The 21486-nt window shown below is 44.5% G+C and overlaps 1 protein-coding gene across 4 annotated transcripts in view; it reads right to left on the reverse strand.

The window, feature by feature from the left end:
- The window catches only part of KCTD1 (potassium channel tetramerization domain containing 1), a 158202-nt gene that overhangs the window by 82559 nt on the left and 54157 nt on the right, over nt 1–21486 (reverse strand). For 2 of the 4 annotated variants that reach the window (XM_074352190.1, XM_074352188.1), the window contains exon 1: nt 4–551. The exons of 1 other annotated variant lie outside the window; for it this stretch is intronic. The gene's annotated coding sequence lies outside the window, so the exon portion shown is untranslated. Of the gene's footprint in view, nt 1–3; nt 552–21486 lie in introns of those variants that run through there. One more of the 4 variants, XM_045505923.2, reaches the window with a different exon arrangement.

A 21486-nucleotide genomic window follows, 5' to 3' on the forward strand; every position in this document is an offset into this window, starting at 1 on the left:
TACCCTCTGGCAGAGTGGCGCGCGGGCCCGGGCGGGAGAGAGGGAGGGCCGGCGGGAGGGCGGGGCGGTCTCGCTTCTCTAAGTAATGCCCGAGGAGCAGTGCCCCTTCCACCGCCCCTTCATTGCCCCCCGAAGCCGGGGGTTCGGGGAGGCGGCTGCGCCGGGCGGGCCGCGGATGCTGCTTCGAGAAGCCGGTGTCTGGGGCTGCCCGGAGCGGAGCGGAGCAGGCAGGTTAATGAGCAGGGTGGAGGAGGCACGACGAGGCCCCGCACCCTCTCTGCGCCCGCGGCCAGGGCGCAGCGGGCGAGGCTTGGGAGCGGGATGGGGCTGGCGGCGGCGGCGACTCCCCCACCTACTTGCTGGGGGCGAGGCGCGGGGGCCTGGGGCCAGCCGCAAGGCTCCCAGCTCCCTTTCCGACTCTTGCAAAGTAGCGAAACACGCCCCACGTCAGCCTCATCCCTTTCGACTTTTCCAACAGCCACTTTTAAGCTGTCATTAAAGACCTGGGGCGCTCCCCGTAGGTCTGGGGCAAGTCCGCGCCGGTCCAGCCAGCCTGGGGAAGGAGCAAGGAAGAAACACTGGGAGGGGCGGGTGGGAGGGGAGACGCGGCGAGAGGTACTCGGGACCCTAGGGACCCCTCCCCACCCGCCCAGGCCACCGCCCTCCTGCCTCCGAGTAAACTGACACAACTCCCTCCGGCGAGGCGCTCCACTTGGTTGGCGCTAGAGTTATGTGGGTCCCTAAGACCCGTCGGGCGGACGGGACAAGAAAGTGAACTTGGGTCTCGGCCGCCCCCGCCGCCGCCACAATTCCGGCAGTTCGGATCCTGAGCGCTCTCTCGTTCCAAGTTTGCCAACCGCCATTCGTTCGCCCTCAGGGCTGCGCTGCCTTCGGCGCGCGGGGGCGGGCACCTCCGAAACTGGAAAGGCGGCCAAAGAGCTCGCCGGGTCCCGCTTTCCCATCGGAGACACTGTCCCACTTCCAGCTATACGCCCGCCCCCGGCGCGCCCAGGCTCCCGGCACGTCCTCGCGTCACCGCCCCCAGGTCTCCTGGCCCAGGGGCAGCGCCCCCAGAGCCGCAGGAGACCTCAGCTGATTTATTTGGAGGCACAATCCCAGCCACCTCCGGAGCTCGCACTGCATTCTAACTTTCTCCTCCTCGGGCAGCCCGAGTGTCCCCCTGGCGCGCCAGCCAACTCCAAATCCCAGGGACGAGGGGAACCCGCGGAGTCAGGTACCAGCAAAGCGCCCCCGGCCCTGGCTGGCCCAACTGTGAGGCAGCCTCGCCAGCTCCTCGAATGGGTCCTCGGATTGGTCTCCGAGTCCGAATTCTCAGCATTTCGGCAGTGAGAATCTTGTCAAATGTCCTTCCTCTCCCATTCCCTCCCTGGGCCTTCTGTCTTTGCTATTAGGGCAGTTTATAATTTTGCACATCAAAAGTAACTCATCTGCCAATTTGTAATTAAAAGAAAAAAGGAAGGAAGACTAGGTCTCTGGGCTGTGTGGGCGTCTAAGTGGGAGTTGACAGTGTCTCTTCCAGCTATCAGTTCTCGCCCTCCAAGTGGCTCCTCGGCCCCGGACGCCGAAGAGCTTCGGGGAAACGGCGCCAGGTGTGAACAAGTTAGAGCAAGTCCCTGCCTCGCGGGCCCCTCCTGCTCCGCCGGGAAACACGCACACGCACACGCACACGCACACGCTCTCATCCGCCCTGCCCTCCGAAAAGAACCGTCTCAGGAGGCAAGGAATTTGGAGGTGGCACTCCTCGGAAATAGTCCCAGAGATGCGCTCGGCTTTGTTCAAAATGCATTGCCCCCCGGAAATGTGTAGAAAGGAACCCAGGGCAGTAGGCAGCTAAATTAGTTGTATACGCGGACCCGCGCACACGACCTGACACACACCAGTTGCACCGACTACTTCCGGAGGGCTGGCCCTTTGTTCTAGGATGCTCCTAGGATTTCGGGCCGCCAGAAGGCTCCGGCGGGGAATTTCAGCGGTGCTGAGAATTCAGATGGGCGCCCGGCAAGTTACCTGCCAGGGGCTGCTCCCCAGCGGCCCTCACCGTGAACGCGGTGAACCGACGGGCCGCGTTGGCCCCGGACTGTGCTCCCGGCTGGGCCTGGGTACTCGTGCCCACGCTCCGGTCCAAAAACGGACCCGCCCCCCAGGGCTCCCCACTTCTGCGGGCGGCGAGGGTCCCCCGGATTCCCCCTCCTTGGCTCCCCTCCCTGCTGGGCGAGCTGCTTTGAATTGCTCGCAATTTGCCGAAGGCGGTGTGCTGGGTTGGACGCTCCGGGAAACAAAGCAACCAAAAACAGCTCCCAGTTGACGTCAACTTATTTCCAGAAAAGAAAATAGTTCTGTGCTCCCAGGACAAAATCCCCCCCAGGGCAGGTCTCTACTGGCAAAAGCCAGGCGGCGGGGTGGAGAATAGCAGAACCAAAAAACCCCAAGCACAAATAACTTTTTAACGGACTTGGAAAAACAGCAGCTTCAGATGCTGCCTGGATAGTTTGCAAACAACGGGCAGGACCCCGGCTAACATTAGAAATGAAAAAACGCACCTTAGAAAGTACGCCTCGGCCTGATTATTGGGCGACTGTGAATCAGCTTCGTGGCACCAGCTCCTGAAACGCTACCAGAATTCTTTGTCCATAATGATACTTCATCAAATACTGGAAAAGACCTCTTCAGGTTAGTACCCACAGCATTTCCCAGGAAGAACACCCAGAAAAACCAAGCAGTTATAAACCTGTCCCCACCTCGCCCCCCAACCCCCATAAATGTTGCTTAATTTTTAAAACCCAATAACACAGAATTACAGCTGAGTTCATAAAGGAGTTCAATTCCAGCTTTAATAAATGATTCCTTAAAAACATCCTGTGGTTCCACACACTCAATTCCAAATTGAGGGAATCAAAAAAGCTTTCTTACTATTTTGGTAGAGAGGCAATATTGGTTATCTTCTGCCTATCAGCCCAGCCCTGATTTCACCACTTTGATTTTGCCCTTTCATGATGTCCATCTAGCTAGCTCACCACTTGAAACTGACAGCTGCCCCTCAATCCTTCCTAAGGACAGTTATTTCCTGTGCGGAATAGCTTCTGCACGTATAAAACACACAGCTTCTTTATATAAAAACGATTCCAGTACTGTACAGAACATTTACTGCAATTATTTAACTGTCAGAACTCTTTACTATAAGCTATCCTAAGAGGTTTACAACTTCAACAAGATGCGCCACATTTTTGTCTCTTTCATTATCATTACAAAGTACCATCTATATATTTGTGCTTCTCCACTTCTTAGATTAGTTGAAAGTAGTGGCATGGTTATTTTGGAAGGAAAAACTCCAAATGTTCCCTCCTCATTTTATAGCCCACTTACTTACTCCCAACCGGTTCACACTGTAAGAAAGATTACTTCATAAACAAACATATTCAGCTCTTCCTTCTCTTTGCTTGAAGTCTTCTGACCTCATCTGTTATATAATTGATGTAGTTGCTTTTTATCTGTTTCTTCTCCTAAACCTATATACCTTTGTAGTTTATGCTGGTGCCTGGGACACAGAGAACGCTCCAGTTGTTTACCTTCAGTGAATGAATGAACAGGATCTGTGTTTAGTTAACCCCTATATTTAGGAAGAAACATTTTGGAGAAAAATTTGAAATACCATGGATCTGAATTTCTATATTAAAAATCAGGACAAAAAATAACTACAAGGCAACATTACTATTTGCAATAATGTTTACAAGTCAAAATGAATGTAATCACCGCTTTGGTTTAACATTTCCCTGCCATTAATTCACTCTCCAGTGGAACACATTATAGGAAGTAACTGCAGGAGTGAGGGACAGGAACTGGAGGGGTCTAAGTATTAAGGGAAGGGAGTTGGGGAGGATGTAAATGGATAAATTTAAGAAATGTTGTGGACTTTTGGGGGGCAAGGGCCAGAAAAAGCATTTAGTTCTTCATCTAAGACACTTTTTAGTTCATCACTATTTTGAGTTCATCACTTTTAAGTCATGCTTTCCTGATCTGATTACTAAAAGATTCACAAAGTACTTTGGAGGTTAAATATGAATTCAAATTGAAGCTATTTTGACTTTGTTTCAGAGTTTTACTACTAAATTCTGTTGAATTTAACTGAAGATCATCTTGAGTCCTGTTTTTTGGAACTCAGATGAAAACGGAATCCATGTAATCTAACTCTACGAGGTGGAAGAAAAGAAAACTCTGTAGGAACAGAAACTGCATCTTATTTATTACTGCATCTGTGGTTCATTTCTAATACTGTTCCTTAGCATATCTTAACAGAGTGGCTGGGACATAGTAGACACTCAATGCGCATACAAAGATGCATGTGTAGGGAGAAAGCTAACCGCCACAAAAGGTCACTGAGCAGAGTGGTTTAAAAATTGCATCTTTGGGTTTGAATCCTAATTTGACCTTACTGGCCACCTTTATTATTTTATTATCTGGATGATAATATTAATAGCCCCTACCACATAAGATTATAGTGAGAATTAAATGGGTTAATATGAGTAAAGAACATGATACAGTGTCTGGTACATCAGTAAACATTCAACTGTTAGCTCTTAGTTATTAAGGCTCTAATATTTTCCAGCCTTGATTATAATAGGAAAATCAAGGCCAGAGAGGCTCACGAAGGTTAAGCCACTTGTCCAAGGTCTCCTGGGCCTCCGTAGGGCAGAAAAGTGTGGCTTTGTACCCCATGCTTAAGCAGCTTGTCACATTCAGCTTCTAGGAACCAAAAAATGAAAAAAATAACAATCAAGATCTTCAAGGGAACAGTTTCCTACCATTAAAACACTTCTGCGTGTTATTTGATTGGGAGTCTGGGAAAGCCAGAGTAGAAGTAAGCCAAGGCCTTGGACTGTGAGCACAGCAGAAAAAGCCCAGGGAAGTGTCACCTTTATCACTTGGCACCTAAAACACTGGCACTGTTTTCCTGGGCAGTATAGACCCATTTGTGTCTTAGAAGAAATGACAATGAAGAGGCAAAAGGAATGCCCATACACCCAACCACATCAGTTAGGGGTTTTCTATTGAAACCCTGGGCTGGCCTGCATAAATCTCCCGGGGCAAAGAGTGCTTTACCTGTTTTTATCTTTGATGTTTTGTTAAAAAACAAGTCAGAGTGAATTTACCACAGTGATTGGCAGGTGTAGAATTTTTAGTTTCTAATTGCCACCTGGTAACTATAATTCTTGATCTTTCCACCTAATAATCATCTACCAGTTTCTTAGCCTGTTTTTAAAACAGGTAATGTACGAGGGAAGTGTAGCTTTCCATAAGAAAATCGTGGGGTTTTTTATAGAGCTTAAGAGTGTGCTATTTCTCTTTGGTATAATGTTCTGAAAATGAAACTCCTCTTGGCTAATAAAGAAATCAAATGTAAAGGCTGTCAAAGTTAAATCAAACATAAAATTAGTAATGATAGTCATTTCTTTATCTTCTAGTCATATATATTTTATAGGATTAAAATGGATGTTAGTCCTATTATTAAATAGCATTTATTTCAATGCCGTTACAATACTAATTATGGTGGAAAAGGAGATAAAGATATGTGTTAATGTCATGTAACTAAATGCATATTATTTTAAATAATGGAAGAGCTATTTACAATTGTCTCAGAACACAAAATATTCCTGAAACTACTTGCTACATGTCAAAAAAAAAAATAGCCTATTAAATTAGTAAAGCAAAACAAAGCAAACAACAAAAAAGTGAAACACCACCTTATCGCCAAATGTTGGTCTGAAAATGTTATTCTGATATATTTTTATGTCAATATCAATTAAGATAACCTTTTAAGAAAGCAAGTAGGCAACCTCTCAAAAGCCAAGCCACAAAAATGTTTCTGACCCAGAAATCGCTTCTAGCATTCATCTTCTTAAGAAATATCTAATTTTATTGTGTTTAGGTAAAGTTTGGCTTATTGCATCTGGACCACCTGGACAAATGAGATTTGCCGTATACATTGTAAAAGTGTGCTCTAGAACTACATTTCATAATGTCTTGGACACTGATCTTTGTTCACAAACATTTAGAGAGTAAGTATGTATTGAATGAAAGAAGGAGACAATCGATTAGGGTAGAATCACGTCTTCTCATGTTCTATAGCAATGTCAAGCACCCTTCGACAAATACCCGTAATGATGTTGGAGATAAAGTATATCAACCAAAAAAAGGGCAAGTGAGATAATTTTAAAGCCCATATTGCAATATCTTCACGAGTCTGAGAAAGTTTAAGGACCAGATTTTGAAGCTCTAGATATCAGAAATTAGTATCTAGGTATGTCCTGGCAATTCACAGGATGTGCTGAGGAGTGGGTATGTACCTGCCCCCTGGCTGTTTCTAAATGAACTAAAAAAAGGGAGAAAAAAAAAAAATCCCCTTTTAAATACCCAGAAGCACTAACCCACATTTTGAACTAATTGACTTACTTTTTCTTAGGAAAGCTTAATTTAACTGATAGGGGCACATGGGTTTATCTGAATATTTAAAGAAGCCCTGGGATGGGTTTGTTCTATTTCTTTAATTTGATGCTGGAGATCCAGGCTTTGCACCTGATGGAAGAGAAGATGCCTGAGAGAGGGGCGGGCAAGCAGGAAACACTGTGACCTAACCCCCCTATTTTGGGTTCTAAGTTTGCAGAGCCAGGGCAGGGCAGATACCAGTACAGAACTCATCCTTCCTCACGTTACTCTTCTTACAGACTGCGCTTAGACTAGGATACCCCAGAGGTCACACGTTGTCTCCACTCCAAATAAAAACAGACTCCCCTGACGGTGACGGCATCTGTTTGTTTTACTATCTTTTCCCTCTTTATGGCTCCTTCCCTGAAAGTAAAAAAAAAAAAAAAAAAAAACCAACAACAACAGCAAAGCAAGACACACTGTAGTTTATCATTCTCCCTAATTATAAAAGCAATAGGTCCTCACGGGGGAAGATTCAAAGAGTATGGAATCCAGAGAAATATATGTGCACCATATTCTGTTCTTGTTAACATTTAGAGAGTGCTTGCTATGCGTCTGTTTTTTTTTTTTTTTTTTTAATATTAACACTTTCAAGTCGTTCTCATGAATGTAGGTGAGGATTGTTCCTAACTGCCAGATGAGTGGAAACCCAGAGAGCTTGAACAGCTTGCCCGACATCACAGAGCTAACGAGGGCCGGACTCGAGCACACGCTCTCTCTTAATCCACCAGAACGGGTCCTTCAGTTGTATTTTCCACTGCCTGGGAAAAAAACCACTCTTTACATTCGAGTGTATTTCCATGAATTTGATCTCATGTGGTTTACTGTTTAAGGACTACATATTTCAAAATCTGTTATTCAAAATATGCAATCGGTGGATTTCTGGCAAACTCTGCCAAGCACACTGTAAGAGGCAGGAGGAGCAGAAAATTCTCTTCAGGGACACGACTGGCCTGACTCCAGGGAGGGGTGAACCTTTGGCAGGTCCATGTGGTCAAGAGTTTTCCTTCTGTCCTTCTTATGTCCATGTCCAGAAAAACATGTTAACCTATTCTTTATCCAGCTCTGGAAGTTGAGTTGGACCATCAGAGCTTGAGGATGAACCTCATTTCAGATCTTTTTTTTTTTTTTTTTTTTTTTTTTTGCCATCCATTTGGTAATACACACAGAATATAGCTTTCAATGATCCCTGAAAAGCCCAGAAAAGGCTTTGCTCTGGCTCTTGGGCCCAGTCCTGTGGCACTGTGGGCATTGTAAGGCTGTGTGTGCATTAGCACCGTGCTTTAATGGCTCAAGCTCACTACTAATTTAGCTTTCCTAGAACTATTGGCTTTTGACTTTAAAGCCTCAAGCAGTTCATGAAACTTAGAATGCATCAGAATCAACCAGTATCAACTTCTTTTAAATAAAGATTCTTGGGTGCCAACTCCAGGGATTCTGATTCATAGGTCCAGGGGGTAAAGCCCAAGAATACACATTTTTAACATTTTTAGCAAGCAATGAAGTAATTTCCTCTCTATAGCAATGCTTACTAAATCATTTTGGGGCCATGATTTCATATGAACATTATGAAACCTCTTCCTCAGAGCTTGCTCATTCACAACCAATTCTGCCTCTGATTTAGCGGGGTGGGGCTGGGGGCCACTGGCATTCTCAATATGCTGTCACGTGGTCTCCAGCACCGTTCGAGTGCTTTCCCTCCCCTGGTCAACAGTCTTCAGGGCTCCTTTCTACTTTAGTTTCAAGTCCAAATGCCCCATAATCTTGCCCCAGTCTAATTTCACAGCGTTCTTCCTTACGTCTCCCTAGGGTGAGTCCAGCCCTCTGTGGGCACGTCTCCAGAGAGAACAACCCTGGAAGGGGAGCAGACATGGCTGGAAGCCCCCAGGACGTGGCTCCTCAAACCTGAGTGTGCAACCGGATCCCCTGGAGGGCTTCTCAAAACAGAGGGCTGGACCCACCCGCAGTGTGTCTGACGCAGCAGGTGGAGGCTGGAGCCCGGGAAGGTGCAAGCTCCCAGGTGATGTGGATGCTGCTGGTTCCTGGACCCCACTTTGAGAACCGCCAGCCTAGAAGAAGGTAGAGAAACGTATCCAAAGGGAAGAATCTGCACAGGAAAGGAGGAAAGATGGGGTTGGAGGCTGAGGGCGTGGAGCCTGGTGAGCCTCCCTGAGTTAACTCAGCAGGACCAGGGGAAGGGAATCTTGGCTGTGACTCCTATGACTATGATGGGAGGAACAGTGGGAGGCTTGAACCAACCCTAACTACCAGCTTCCTTTTGGACAGGAAACTCTTCCTCTCCTTCCCTCTGCTGATCTAAATTGTCCGGATTCTTTACAGCCCAGCCCCAAATCCTACTTCCCCATGAAGCCTTCTCCCACCACTGCTGCCCAAAGCAGACTGTCTCTCCTTTTGCTTGTCCTCAGGCCCTTTGGTCAGTGCCGCCCACGGGGGGTGGGCTCTGCCCATTGGTTGCTGGTTGCAAGGTCTCAGAGTTGTGCTTGGCTTTTCTTCCTTCTACTCTCACTCCTTGGGTTTTCTTCTCTTTGGGAGGTTTCACAAGGTGGGGGATTATCAACACTGGCTACACCTTAGAGTCACCAGGGGCAGCTTTTAAAAAGTAACAGCCCCATTGAAGAACCTGAGGGAGACATGTCAGCCCTCACCCAGCACCCTCCTCACGAGAAACAGAACAAATATGGCAACATTTTAAAAAAGTGTTTAACTTTGGTCACGTGGGTGTTCATTCTCTCTACATTTGTATATGCTCAACAGTTTCCCAGTGAACATTTTCCCCACCCTGCCCCCTGACTCATTAAAATAAAAACTCCTGCAGCCAGGTCTGAGACCCTCAGAGCCCCTTGTACACTCTCCGGTTTTCTATCTTCAAATTACTTCTTTTTCTCCTTCCACAGACCTCTCCTAGACTGCAGTGGTTTTCGCCATCAAGCGCATGTTAGAATCATCTGGAAAACCTGCAGAAAGACTGATGCCTAGATTCTTCTTCTAAAGAGTATCTGATTGACTTGGTCTGGGGAGGGGCTTGGGTGTAAGGAGTTTCCAAAGCTTTCCAGATGATTCAAATGCGCAGCTAAGATTGAGACCCACTGGCCTAGATTGGGAGACCCATTCACATGTGTCCACTCGGGGGCCTTTAATATGAAGTCTTGGGATTCCCAGTGGTCTTCTGGCGGTCTGCGAACTCGTGGAAATTGTATGCCAAATGTTCTCTATATGTACATCTGTGTGTTTTCCTAGAACATTTGCTGCTTTCAGCAGAATCTAAAGGGGTTTATGATTCAAAATAGTGGAGAAATAAGCACAAGCATCCTGTATTGCTAGAAGGATAAACTGGTACCGTGTTTCTCAAGGACACTTTGGCAGGGGCTATCCACACACAACATGCACATCCCTTTCAACCCAGCAATTCATTTCTAGGAATCTAGGCTGCACACAAAGAAAAACGTACAAGGATGTTCTTGAGGCATTGTTTGTAATAAAGACTCATCAGATACCATTTAACTCTAGAGATGGATGGTGAATAAATACATTTATGTCTCATCTATTCAGCAGAATACTAGCTGTAGATACAAAGAATACCATAGATTTGTAGGTACGGAGCAGAATGCTCTCCAAGGCATTTTATTAAATGAGTAAATATCAATGTAAAGTATGAGTTCGCTTGTTGAAAAAACTGAACCAAAATGATATATGCACATTTTACAAATGTACCTGAACCAAAATCAAAATGACGATCTTCTTACCACCCCCACTGTCCATTCTAAATTTATCAGTTTTAGAGCCTGGCATAATTCATTTTGCTTAGCAGAGTTACTGGCACATAGAAGATATTCAATAGATACCAGTTGCATGAATTTTTTTCAGTTATTTTTGTTTGTTTGTTACATGCATTATAATTGTGAATTTACTTGTCTGCATCGCCCATTAGTCCGTGAGTTCCCTGCAGTGCATCTTTGTATAAGGAGGGGCTGTGAGGTGGATGTTAGACTGAGCACGGACTCAGGGCCAGACAGCCTGCTTTAGATCATGGCTGTGTCACTTCCTAGCTGTTTAACCTTGAAGTCACTCTTTCAGTCTCACTGCAATGAACTTTACCCACATCCACAGGCTGGGCTGTAGCTCACTGCATCACATATGTGGACCATCAACGCCCATTCACGTCCTGGGACCTTGTCCATGCAGCTCCCCTCTGCCCAGGACGCCTTTCCCTCTTACATACTTGACCCGCTTCCACTTCTCTGTACTTAATCTGACCCAGCTCATGTCTTAAAGGCTTTCACGAAGCCATCGCTGATCTTTGTCCTATGCTAATTCTTCTGTATTTTTTATTGTAATTTTACTGTCTCCATAGAGAGGCTCCAGCGTGCCTGTAAGTGCATGTGTGTTTTTTTTAAGAACAATTGTACAGGGTCATGGAACATACAATATTTATTCAAAGCAAGCCAAAGGGAAACCTCACCAAACATCAGAAGGAAAAAGAGATACTTGTACCTGTATCCTAGAATGATTTGATCATGAGAGTCAGGTCTTCTAAAAAGTTAGACCAACTTGTCTTGAAAGAGTAGCTATTTGGGGAGTAGATGACAGGAGAGGAGGTGAGGAATTCATTACTATTGGTATGATCCTTTGAAGATGAAGACAGCCAGGTGAGGGTGCTAAGTATCGGATTACTATGTAATTAGGGATCAGATCTGTTCCAGATCATTTGCATCTCTGGCAGAGTCTCACTTAATCTTTGCAAACAATTGAATTCTTTCATTCATAACCTTTCCCTTCATATGAACATGGTTCCAAGGGGACCCATCAGAGGGCTTGGAGATCATCCACTGAGTCCGGTTGCCTCTATAGATTATGTTATGGAAATGAAATCTTTACCTCCCATTCTGTTTTAAAAAACACGAGGAAGCAAGGCTCTTTTTTTCATATGGAGCAAGACTTTCCAGAATATACTCTGGACCTCAGGTCACTGAGAAGTAGAGAAAACCCATCCAGAATGTCCGAAGGTGCATTAAAGAGTTTGTCATGCCCATCTGCAAGAAACAAACATGGATGCCTTTTCCTGGTGACTTTCATTTTGTGGAGCGTGGTTTGAGTCTTCTGAGTCCCAACTTACTTTTTTTGAATAAATTAGACTATCTTTAATTTGCTGCTTGATGCTTGTGTGGGGGTGAGCATGCTTTGTTTCCAGAACTTCTTCCCTGTGGGATGTTGCAGTGTTCGTGCCAATTTTTTTTTCCCCCCCACAAGACGGAAGAGTCAGGTTTAGTACTGAGGATTAACTCAGCAGTGGTCGCTAAACTCTTTGAAATCATTACATGAAAGGCAAAATTAGATCTGCATTAAGTACACATGTCATTGCTGTTTTTGTTATTATTGTGGGAACTGACCATTCAGAATATTTTTTTACTGAATAATTTTCTCTCTGGATTTCTGACATCTTAAGTTCTGTTGAGGAAAGATACGTTTCTTTCACAAGTACTCTTTGTATTTAGTACTGCAAATAGCTTTGGATCTTAGTAGAGTCTGAACCCTTTCCCTGTGGGATACAGTCCATCTCTTTCTTCATTTCCTTCCCAGTGCCTAACATAAACCCAAGCACATAGTAGGGACCTGCAGCCGCGGGTTGAACTGAGTTGAATCGAATGGCTTGCCGTTTTGAAATGTGATCCAGTAGCTGTAACTAAATACTGTTTCCTCTTCCACTAAGTCAACTCAGAATTTTGGCATTTTAAACCATGTTTCTTCCTGAAATTCCAATTTTCAAGGCTTCCTGCTCTGCCCCGGGACCCCAGCACTGTGTCTGCGGGCTGGGTAGGGAAGTAGGAAGCTGGATGCCATCAGGACAGCCCAGGCTCCTGCCCTGTGTTTTCCCTGGCTGCACATCCTACTGCATCAGGTCCACACCTGTACAGCAGAGGCACCTGACCAGTTCCACCACGCTCCTTCTGGCTGTCCTAAAACAAACCAACAAAAGCTTGCCACTCTGGGTGCGCTGCCAGACTCTGGGTTGGTTAACAATTCACTGAGAAAGACGGCTCTGAAATTGTTCCTGCCTACAGAGCGTGAGGGTGGGGATATATAGAGATTTCCAACTTGACGAAGCCTGAATTTACATTTTGGGGAGGGAGCTTGTTCCCGGAGCATCTGCAGGAACATTCTACTTGGAGCAGCCTGTGTGCCATGAGGCTGGCACTTGGAGGTTCAACTTGACTCTGCAGGCTCTGTGGTCTGATCCCAAAGGCACAGCCCACACAACTGGCATTTCCCCTGTGGGCTTGGAGAATCTTAGACAATAATCCCCAAGCTCTGTTTTGGAAGCAAGATCTTGAAGGGGAGATGATGGGGTTGTGAGGAAGCCATCTGTTCCTTTCCACCCAGAAGTCTGTGCCCCTATGTCCTCCGGCTGGTCAGGCATCAGCTTTGAGGTTAATGCCACAAAAGGCTGCTTCCTGAGACACGAGAACAAGGGATGGCTTTCCCTGCTGCAGGAGGCTCGCTGGGAACCAGAGAAGAAGGGAGCTGACTCTGAGGGTCTCCTGCAAACCTCTCTCTCCCAGTAGAGTTCAAATGCTGATGTATTCCACAAAATATTTTTAAAGAGCTGTATCCAAACATTAATGTCTCTCGAATTGGATGGTTTCTGCTCATCTCTATGTAAAGATAAGACATTTCCAGGCATTTCCCATTGTTTCAAGAAATGTGAAACAAATTCTAACGTTGAAATTGGCAAATTATTTACATACAAATTATATAACTACCACCCTGGAATCTATTTGCAAACTGAGCATGTTTTCTTGAGAGTCAGGGGGTAGAGTTAGGGGTGATGAGAGGGAACTTCTGTTCTTCTAGAGAACAATCTAGTAAAATCTCCTTTTAAAATGCCACCATATCAGGCGAAATAGGGGAAGGGGATTAGGAGGTACATACTTCCAGTTATAAAAGAAATAAGTCTTGGGAGGTAGTATACAGCATGAGGAATATAGTCAGTAGTGTGGTAATAACTCGGTATGGTGGCAGGTGGTAACCAGACTTCTCATGATGATCATTTCATAATATAGGACAATGCTGGGTCACTATGTTGTACACCAGAAACTAATATAATAGTGTATGTCAATTAAAACTTTTAAAAAATCCATAGCAAATAGGAAGTGAAGACGATGATTGAGATTTCTAATCTATGCAAAACAGTTGTCTCTGTGTCTGACCCCATGGAAGAAAAGCAACCATGAAATGATATATTTTCAGAAAAATACTGTTTATGAAATCAAAATCAAGATAACCAAGGCCTTACTTTCTTAAACATTTGTAGGATTTTAAGTTAGGACGTTTGGGTCCTTTACTTCTCTGGCCGTTTGAAAATTCATTCTCTACCTGTCTCCTCTCTACTTAATTAGGCATGATTCACAGATTCCACAGGTGATGTTAAATGAAACCCCAAGTACAGCAAAAGTAATGTAAATGGAATTATCCAGGGGAAAAGGGTGAAGGAGTTAACAATACAAATGGACCAGCTCATGAATTTTTAAATGATTTTTTTCTCCTTCAACCTTAAAAAAAAAAGGGAGGTAGGTGGGATGTAAAGGCAGTCCATTTATATAACCGTTGCATCTAGAACCATTACACTGTAGGACAATACAAGTAAAAAACAGAGTAATTAACAGGATCCATTGAGAGCTTAATCAAGGCCAACACCGGGTTTGCTCCCTGTTAATTTATAACTAATTTCTGCTACCCATACACTTTCGAGGCTGAACGCAATTGATTGGAAGCTGAATCCTGAAAGCCCTGAGAGCTGCTTTTGCTAAATGGACCTTTGTTGGTACTGTTGAAGGAACCAAAAAACCAAAAATACATCTGCATTCCTAATGGGTCTTCCTTGTCAAGTAAGCAATGTTATTTTTTCTTTTCTTTCTTTCTTTCTTTTTTTTAAATGACATAAAAATTTGCTTTGGGTTGCGGGGAGGGAGAGGAATTACTGTTGAGCATTTAACAAAGGCAATCAGCCTGTAACTGATCCCACCTCCACTGAATAAGCAGCATTTTATCATAGGGACCAGACCAGAGGAGCCGAGGCACCTTTAATGGTATGTAATTGACCTTTGCAGGATGCGTTAAGGGTTTACAAAGCACTTTCATATGTTTTATCTCATCTAAACGTCACAACAGAGTGAAGGCGTGCTATTGTTAGTCTCACTTGGCACAGAAGAAGGCCGAGGCAGAGAGCTTTTAAACAGTGTGCCCTGAAATGACTCTACCCAGGTATTAAGATGCAGTGAACCCTGTCCTTCGATCCCAAATCCTGTATTCCTTCACTACTACAGCTACCACCCCAAAATTACAGCACCGAAAGGGGCTCGGAGAAATAAGCTTGGCGCTTTGAGCAGAGCTTCACACAGTAACTGATAAAAACCCACTCAGATTTTTCCTTGCCTGACAATTCACAGCCCAAATGTCATGGAAAAGAAACACTTCCTGCCTCTCTCGCCTTTCTCCCGCCCCCAACACTCTTCTCTTCAATTCAGGCTGTCAGATTCTTCTTGCAAAGCATCTGAGACTCAAATCAGGGGAAGGAGAGGGCACTGTGGCAATGACAACTAGACTGTTAACATTAATTGTTGAGGGGGAAGTAGGGACACAGATTATCCACAAAGAACAGAAAATTCCCAGCTCACCTCTGGTTATGAAATAATTCATCTAACTTTATCTTAACCCTCTCCTGGTTCATACTTCCTAAAATCACTGACTGGAACTTGGTTTTAGACAGAAAGACACATTGCTTATAAAGTTATTCACTCACAGATAATTGAGTAATATAGTGTCTGAGAAACTAAATTGATTAGATATTGGCGGTGGATTAACAAAAACATCATGGAGATTTGGCACCAGGGCCAACCAAAGTCATGTGCAAGTTATAATGATGGGGGAAGCCAAGGACCCATGAGTAAGAACAGACAATTCCTGTGCAGTAAGAATTTAACTTCTCCACAACCAAAGATCCTTGACAACAGTATTGAGAAAAGATATATTAGTAAAATCATTGACCCACAATGCCAACAAGGCTGTACTCACATGCTAGGTAGTAAACAACTAAGTTCCAAACAGGACGAACTAAATACGCTTTGGAACAACCCAGGAAGACTTTATGGAGGCGGGAAGATCTCTGTGTTACCCTTCGGGGAAGTGTTTGCTCAGGCTCTTATAGTTCTCATACTGGGGAATGACACAGGGAAAGCTGTGTTCTGGGAATATTAATTTTGTAAGAATGTGCAGAGACATTCTGGAGGAGAAAGATGCTTTAGAGAAGCAGAGACACAGAAGGGCAAAATCTGAGGACCATTACAAGGAGCGGCTTCTAGAACGGACTATCGATGAGAAGGAATCCAATGAAAACATCCTCATCGGGGGGACGGGGCCACAGTGAGTGCGCGCCCTAATTTATTATGTGACCTCTGTCTTCAGGCAAATAATCGAGCCTTTCTGGACTTCATTTGAAATCGACTAAGTTGCCTTCTTTCTCTGACGGGGAAGAATTCTGTGATTCTGGCGATTCAGACCTTGGGGACAGGGAAAATGGTGCTTCACTTGACTGAAATGAGGAAGCCTGGAAAGAGGCTTCTCATCAGGGGGACTTGTAACTCCACTCTGAGAATACGCCAGTCTTACTATGATATAACTCCATTACTTTCTGAGGACATCCCTGTAAACTCTGACATGTAGCTCCGTTTCTGTGTGGGGACGACTCAGTCACAGACAGCTCCTTACCCTGCCAGGATGCCTTAATCATCTTGTGAGTGCAAGTCCATTATTCTGCTAAGATGTCCAGTCATACTCTGGGTATAAGTCCATTACTCTCTGAGTGGGCTCCGGGTACCACCATGGCTCCCAGAATATTTTGCCAGATGAAATTTCCAAATTCTTTGCTTCTCTTGCTAGTAATGATAAACTGTTTTTCCTGTTAAATATCCATTGCGTCTGAATTTTCCCAGCTTTCTTTTTACAGAACATAAGGGCTCAAGAGTAAATTTCCAAGTAACCACTGAGTGTGAAAAAAAAAAATTCTCTCACTAGTCCGAGGGCAGGGACTGAGTCCCATTCATTTTTGCATTAACAGGAACCAGTGTTGTCCCTTGCACATAATATGCCAGGAAGTGCATGTCGTTGAATGAATGAATAAGTAAATGATTGGCAGAGATCCAGTATTCCAGACTTTGGGGAAACTGGCATAGCCTTAACGAAAAGAGGAGAACTAATCAAGAACACTCCATGTAGCAGCTTTTAAAAATGCCCACCTCTGAATTAAAAAGCTAGTGTTACATATAGGTGTTCTGGAATCATTTACAGAGATCACGCATATTAACTGGCAGTCATAATATAGCCCATTTCAAACAGACATTCCCTAAGGAAAAGAAAAAAATCACCGGATAGCAAATGTAAGCTTTGCTACAACGCACCTAGATAGATAATGTTCCATACTGTCTTTTTAAACAAGGGCACGAAGTGTTTGGTGTAGTCGCCACGGAGAACAAATTACCTTCCTGAGTGAGTTTACACTGAATGCAAAATGGTAGACGGTACTTAATCCTGCAACCATTGAAAACTAACCTCATGCCAGTGGTAAGCTTTTTTATTCTTAGCTGGTGGTGCCACTAAAGAATAGCAAATGAGATTTCTCTCCGGGTGAGAAAACTGCCTCAGGTAATTCAAAGAGAGTGACATCACAGGCATGGGGTGCAAACTAGTGTGAGAGTCAGATCTTACCAAGTCCTCTTCCTTGGTTTTGGGTGGTGTTTTAGAAGGGCCAGGGTTAGCAGAGGGGCTGATGGAGGTCACGTCGGGGTGACTGTGATGGCACGGTGCTCCTATTAAAACTTCTTAGGGCGTGGGGTCACCACACCAGGGGAGGTGCTTAGCTGGTTCTTGGGCCCGGAACTGCGAAGGGGGATGTGGAAGGACATGGACGAGCCTCTTGGGGCAGGGCTGCCAAACACTCCAGTTTTCTTCCCTCTAAAATGCCTTTCAGTCAACCTCGCTGCACTTGTTTATTCGGGAATTGCCCAGCAAGCTGGAGAACCCTGAGATACCAAATAAAGCAGAGCAGTCTGGGCGAGGGGTTCCCATGTATGTTGATTAGAGTAAATTCAATTTCAAGACGGTTGTCACCTCAGATCAGATGGAGCGAATGCTGGAATTGAAACAGTGCTGGAAAAGCTCAGGCAAACAAAGGCCCTCCTCAAAACAGCTTAGGTTTGGAGGAAATGATTTTATTCTATCTTAGACATTCAGCCTTTAATTTAGTAATGTGTTTAAGACACAGACCATGTAAATGTACTCTTAGCTGACTCATAGATACCAGTGGTTCTAACCCTATCAGACCAAATGCCTTCTTTTCATAACAGATATCTGGTAATTTCTCCTTACTGCTTTGCAACACAGTTCATCGATAATATACCCTATCTACACACAGACTCAAAAATCATCATACTCTTGAGTACTAGTGTAGTCACATTCACAGAGACAGAAGGTAGAACAGTGTAGCCAGGGTGCATGGGAAGGAGAGAAGCAGAGTTGTTTAATGGGTGTAGAATTTCAGTTTTGCAAAATGAAAAGAGTTTTATGGGCGGATGATGGTAACGGTTGCACAATGTGAGTGTATTTAATACCACTGAACTGTAAACTTAAACATGGTTAAGACGATAAATATGTTATTCCTATTTTACCACAATTTAAAAAAAATCATTATATTGACCTACTTGCAATGTAAAAGAGACAAAAAGGGGAAGTAATTTCTTTCGGAAGACAGACAACAAAGTGTTAATGCCAGCCACAGCTACGCTAGAAAACGTAAGGAGCTGGTTCGAAGCTGGCTACCTACGGAATCACCGTGACGTGAGTGGTGCAGATTTGGCCTGATGTGTGTGTTTCCAGAGCAGTGATGCTGAGGGTGGCATTTACCAAATGGTGAAAGACTCTTGGGAAGTTCCGCACAAAACAAAGACCAGTTTTCTCTGGCAGTACGGGGTAGTTGCATTTTGGGTAAATTCAGTGCATTTAGAGTCATGCAAAGATACATTGTGTTCATATGTTAAAAAAAATCGGATCCCTAGATAGTTATAAAGCAGATTTTTCACTTATATATTGGGTTGTGAAGGACACAGGATATGTCTTTGTGGTCCCAGACTGTTCATAGCACTGCAGGACATCTCCCATCCCTGGCCCTTGCCAACCAAATACCAGTAGTACCCACAGCCCTTGCAACAACCAAAAGTCCCCCCAAATTTCATCATGCCCCTTCTTGAGAGCCACTGACAATGCCGACTTTGTGCCCCAGACCCAGTCACCCTCTCACTGATGCTGTCTCAAGATTTCTCATCCCACTAGGATTTCCTCCTTGGAGCTCATCATTTGCTTGACCTCTATGATCATAAATGATAAAATGGCTTTTAACAGTGTTGCCCAATTAGCTGAAAACCCAGTACAGAGAATCTTAAGCAAGGACACTCTACTCTCTACTATGATAAATGCTGACAAATAATTGAGCTGATATCAGATATGGATTCTATTACTATTATTTTTCAGTGGAGGTACCGGGGGTTGAACCCAGGACCTCATGCATGCTAAGCTACACCCTCTTTCCTTATATATGGGTTCTAAAAATTACCCATGGTGCACGCTGCCATGGGACTCCTCCCCACTGGCCTTCGGGCAAGTGCAGTAACCTGAAGTGCCTCCAGTCATTTGCGGAAGATAAAATCACATTCAAAATGGGTCCCAGTTAACACACTTTTACCATAGTCTCTTTACTAAAAAAAAAAATCCGTTAATTCTCAAGAGAGCAAGTGCTTGGAGGGCAAGCCCTCTTCGTTTTCCCGTTTTCTCACAGTGCCTCCCATGTATCTCTAAACCCCAGAAGCACTTGATACATATTTATTAAAATGATTTGAATCTGCCCAGGTAAGATATTTATAGTAACTGCCAATACTAAATTAACCCCCCCCCCAGGCTTCACTCCCTCCAGGGGGATGGAACTTGCATGTACCGTTCACTTTCAAGTGTGCCGTCATCCCACAATCAATGAAGGCAAACATGAGTCAGTCGTGGTGAAGATCAAAACTTCACGAAGCTATTCTGGCAGCGATTTCATCGCAGATAAAATGAAGTAACCTGAAATCTGCCGCGTAATTATGTCAGATAGCCTCACGTCATCACTTACTCACTCCCAGGATAAAACTGTTTCTCCTGGGCCCTACCAGAAACAAGTTTGGCTAAGGCAAGCAAACTCCCAATTATAGTGATATCTTTGCTGTGGAAAAAAATAATAAACGTGTAATTAAACTTCGCTGGTGCAACAATCCTGCCACCCCAGACCACGGAGGAAACCTGTGAAATTATCCTGAGTAATTTTCTCTAGTGTAATTTGGAAATTAGCCCACCTGGAGACATAAACCCACAATTTCCTCTGCCACTGTCTTATCACGTTTATCTTGTCTTAAACGCTGAGACTCCTGTTGCAAAAAGAAACAGGGTTGGACACTGAAATCTCAGCAACAGGGTTGAAGATTTCCGAAGTTTGAGTTCCAAGCCCATTGACTTTCTTGGTGGCTTCAAAGACCATAAAAACCAACCGAAAGTTCTGCAGGGCATAACCAACCTGCCAGAAAAGCCTTGCCGATCGCGGCAACTTGGATACGCGTGCAGACTTGAAATGCTAAGCGCTTTGCCAAGGCCTGCCTGCCTTGGAAGCCACACACATGTGTCTCCTGAAGATGTGTGTGCAAACCGGGCTCAGGAAACAACGCTTGTTAGCACCAAGTTCTGCCACCCCTTGAGCAGAACCATTTTTAACTTTCCTCTCTGTGTCTTCAGTGGTGGAGGACAGGGCCTGATGGCAAAACCAGAACAAAGAGGCGAGACAGAAACGGTGTGGTCTGTTTTGTTTCTCCAAGTGCCTGTCTGTGTGACTTGGGGAAATGGCTTTCTTAGCCTCAGGCTTGCCATCTGTAAGAGGAGTCTTTATTTGCAAAAGTGCTTTAGGATCTTCAAAGGGAAGACGCTCAACCATTATGCAAATATTTGCCTGTCTTTTAGGCTGTGCTGGTCATACTGCATCTTGCCCCAACCCCAGATTTCTCAGGGCATTTGGATCCCTTGGAAACTTGAGAATTTATCTTGTCTTCCTCAGACCTCCCCAAAGCCTCGTGGAACACACCGACATTGTAGTCATTGGAGCTCTTCAAACAGAGCCAAGGGTCAATGCGGCTCTTAATGTCAGCCGTGGTGATATACGGTGTCACTCTGCCATTGGCATGGCTTGCTTGCTTTTACTTCGTACACATACTTATACACAAAATACCTACAGAAGCGCACACTCCCTGTCTGCCTCGACACTCATACAGCTGCCCTCCATTTGACATCACAGCTTTCAGGAAGCCTCACGAACACTGCCCCCCACTCCCCCACCTCACTAGGGTAGATGTCCCTTCTTGAGCATTCTGCCTGCACTTAACAGCCAGGTATGGTAATTATGTGTTTGTTGTCCTTTGAGCTATATGCCTATGAATTCCCTGAAGGCAAAAGATTGTATTATTTATTGCCCTTTCTCCTGTGATTACTACAATGCATAGCCCACGGTAGGAATTCAGTATCTTTCTTAAAGGGACGAATGGATATTATATATGTGTGTAGACCTATATTAAGGTTTTAGGGCAGGAGGCTATAGCTCAGTGGTAGAGCCCATGCTTAGAGTGCAGAGGTCCTGGGTTCAATCCCCGGCACCTCCATTAACAACAACAAAAAAGGATTAAAAAAAAAAGGATTCTAATGTATTTTTGCCATTTTCTTGATTTATTCATTTTAATAAATTGTTCTTAAGTTTTCAGGAGTTACAGAGACTCCTGGTAATCATTTCAAATAATTCAGAAGGAAATTAAGAGGAAAAAATGATTCTCCCATCTCTTTTCACCAATC

The sequence above is a fragment of the Camelus bactrianus genome, chromosome 24 (genome assembly GCF_048773025.1).
Source record: "Camelus bactrianus isolate YW-2024 breed Bactrian camel chromosome 24, ASM4877302v1, whole genome shotgun sequence".
Classification (NCBI taxonomy): Eukaryota; Metazoa; Chordata; class Mammalia; order Artiodactyla; family Camelidae; genus Camelus; species Camelus bactrianus.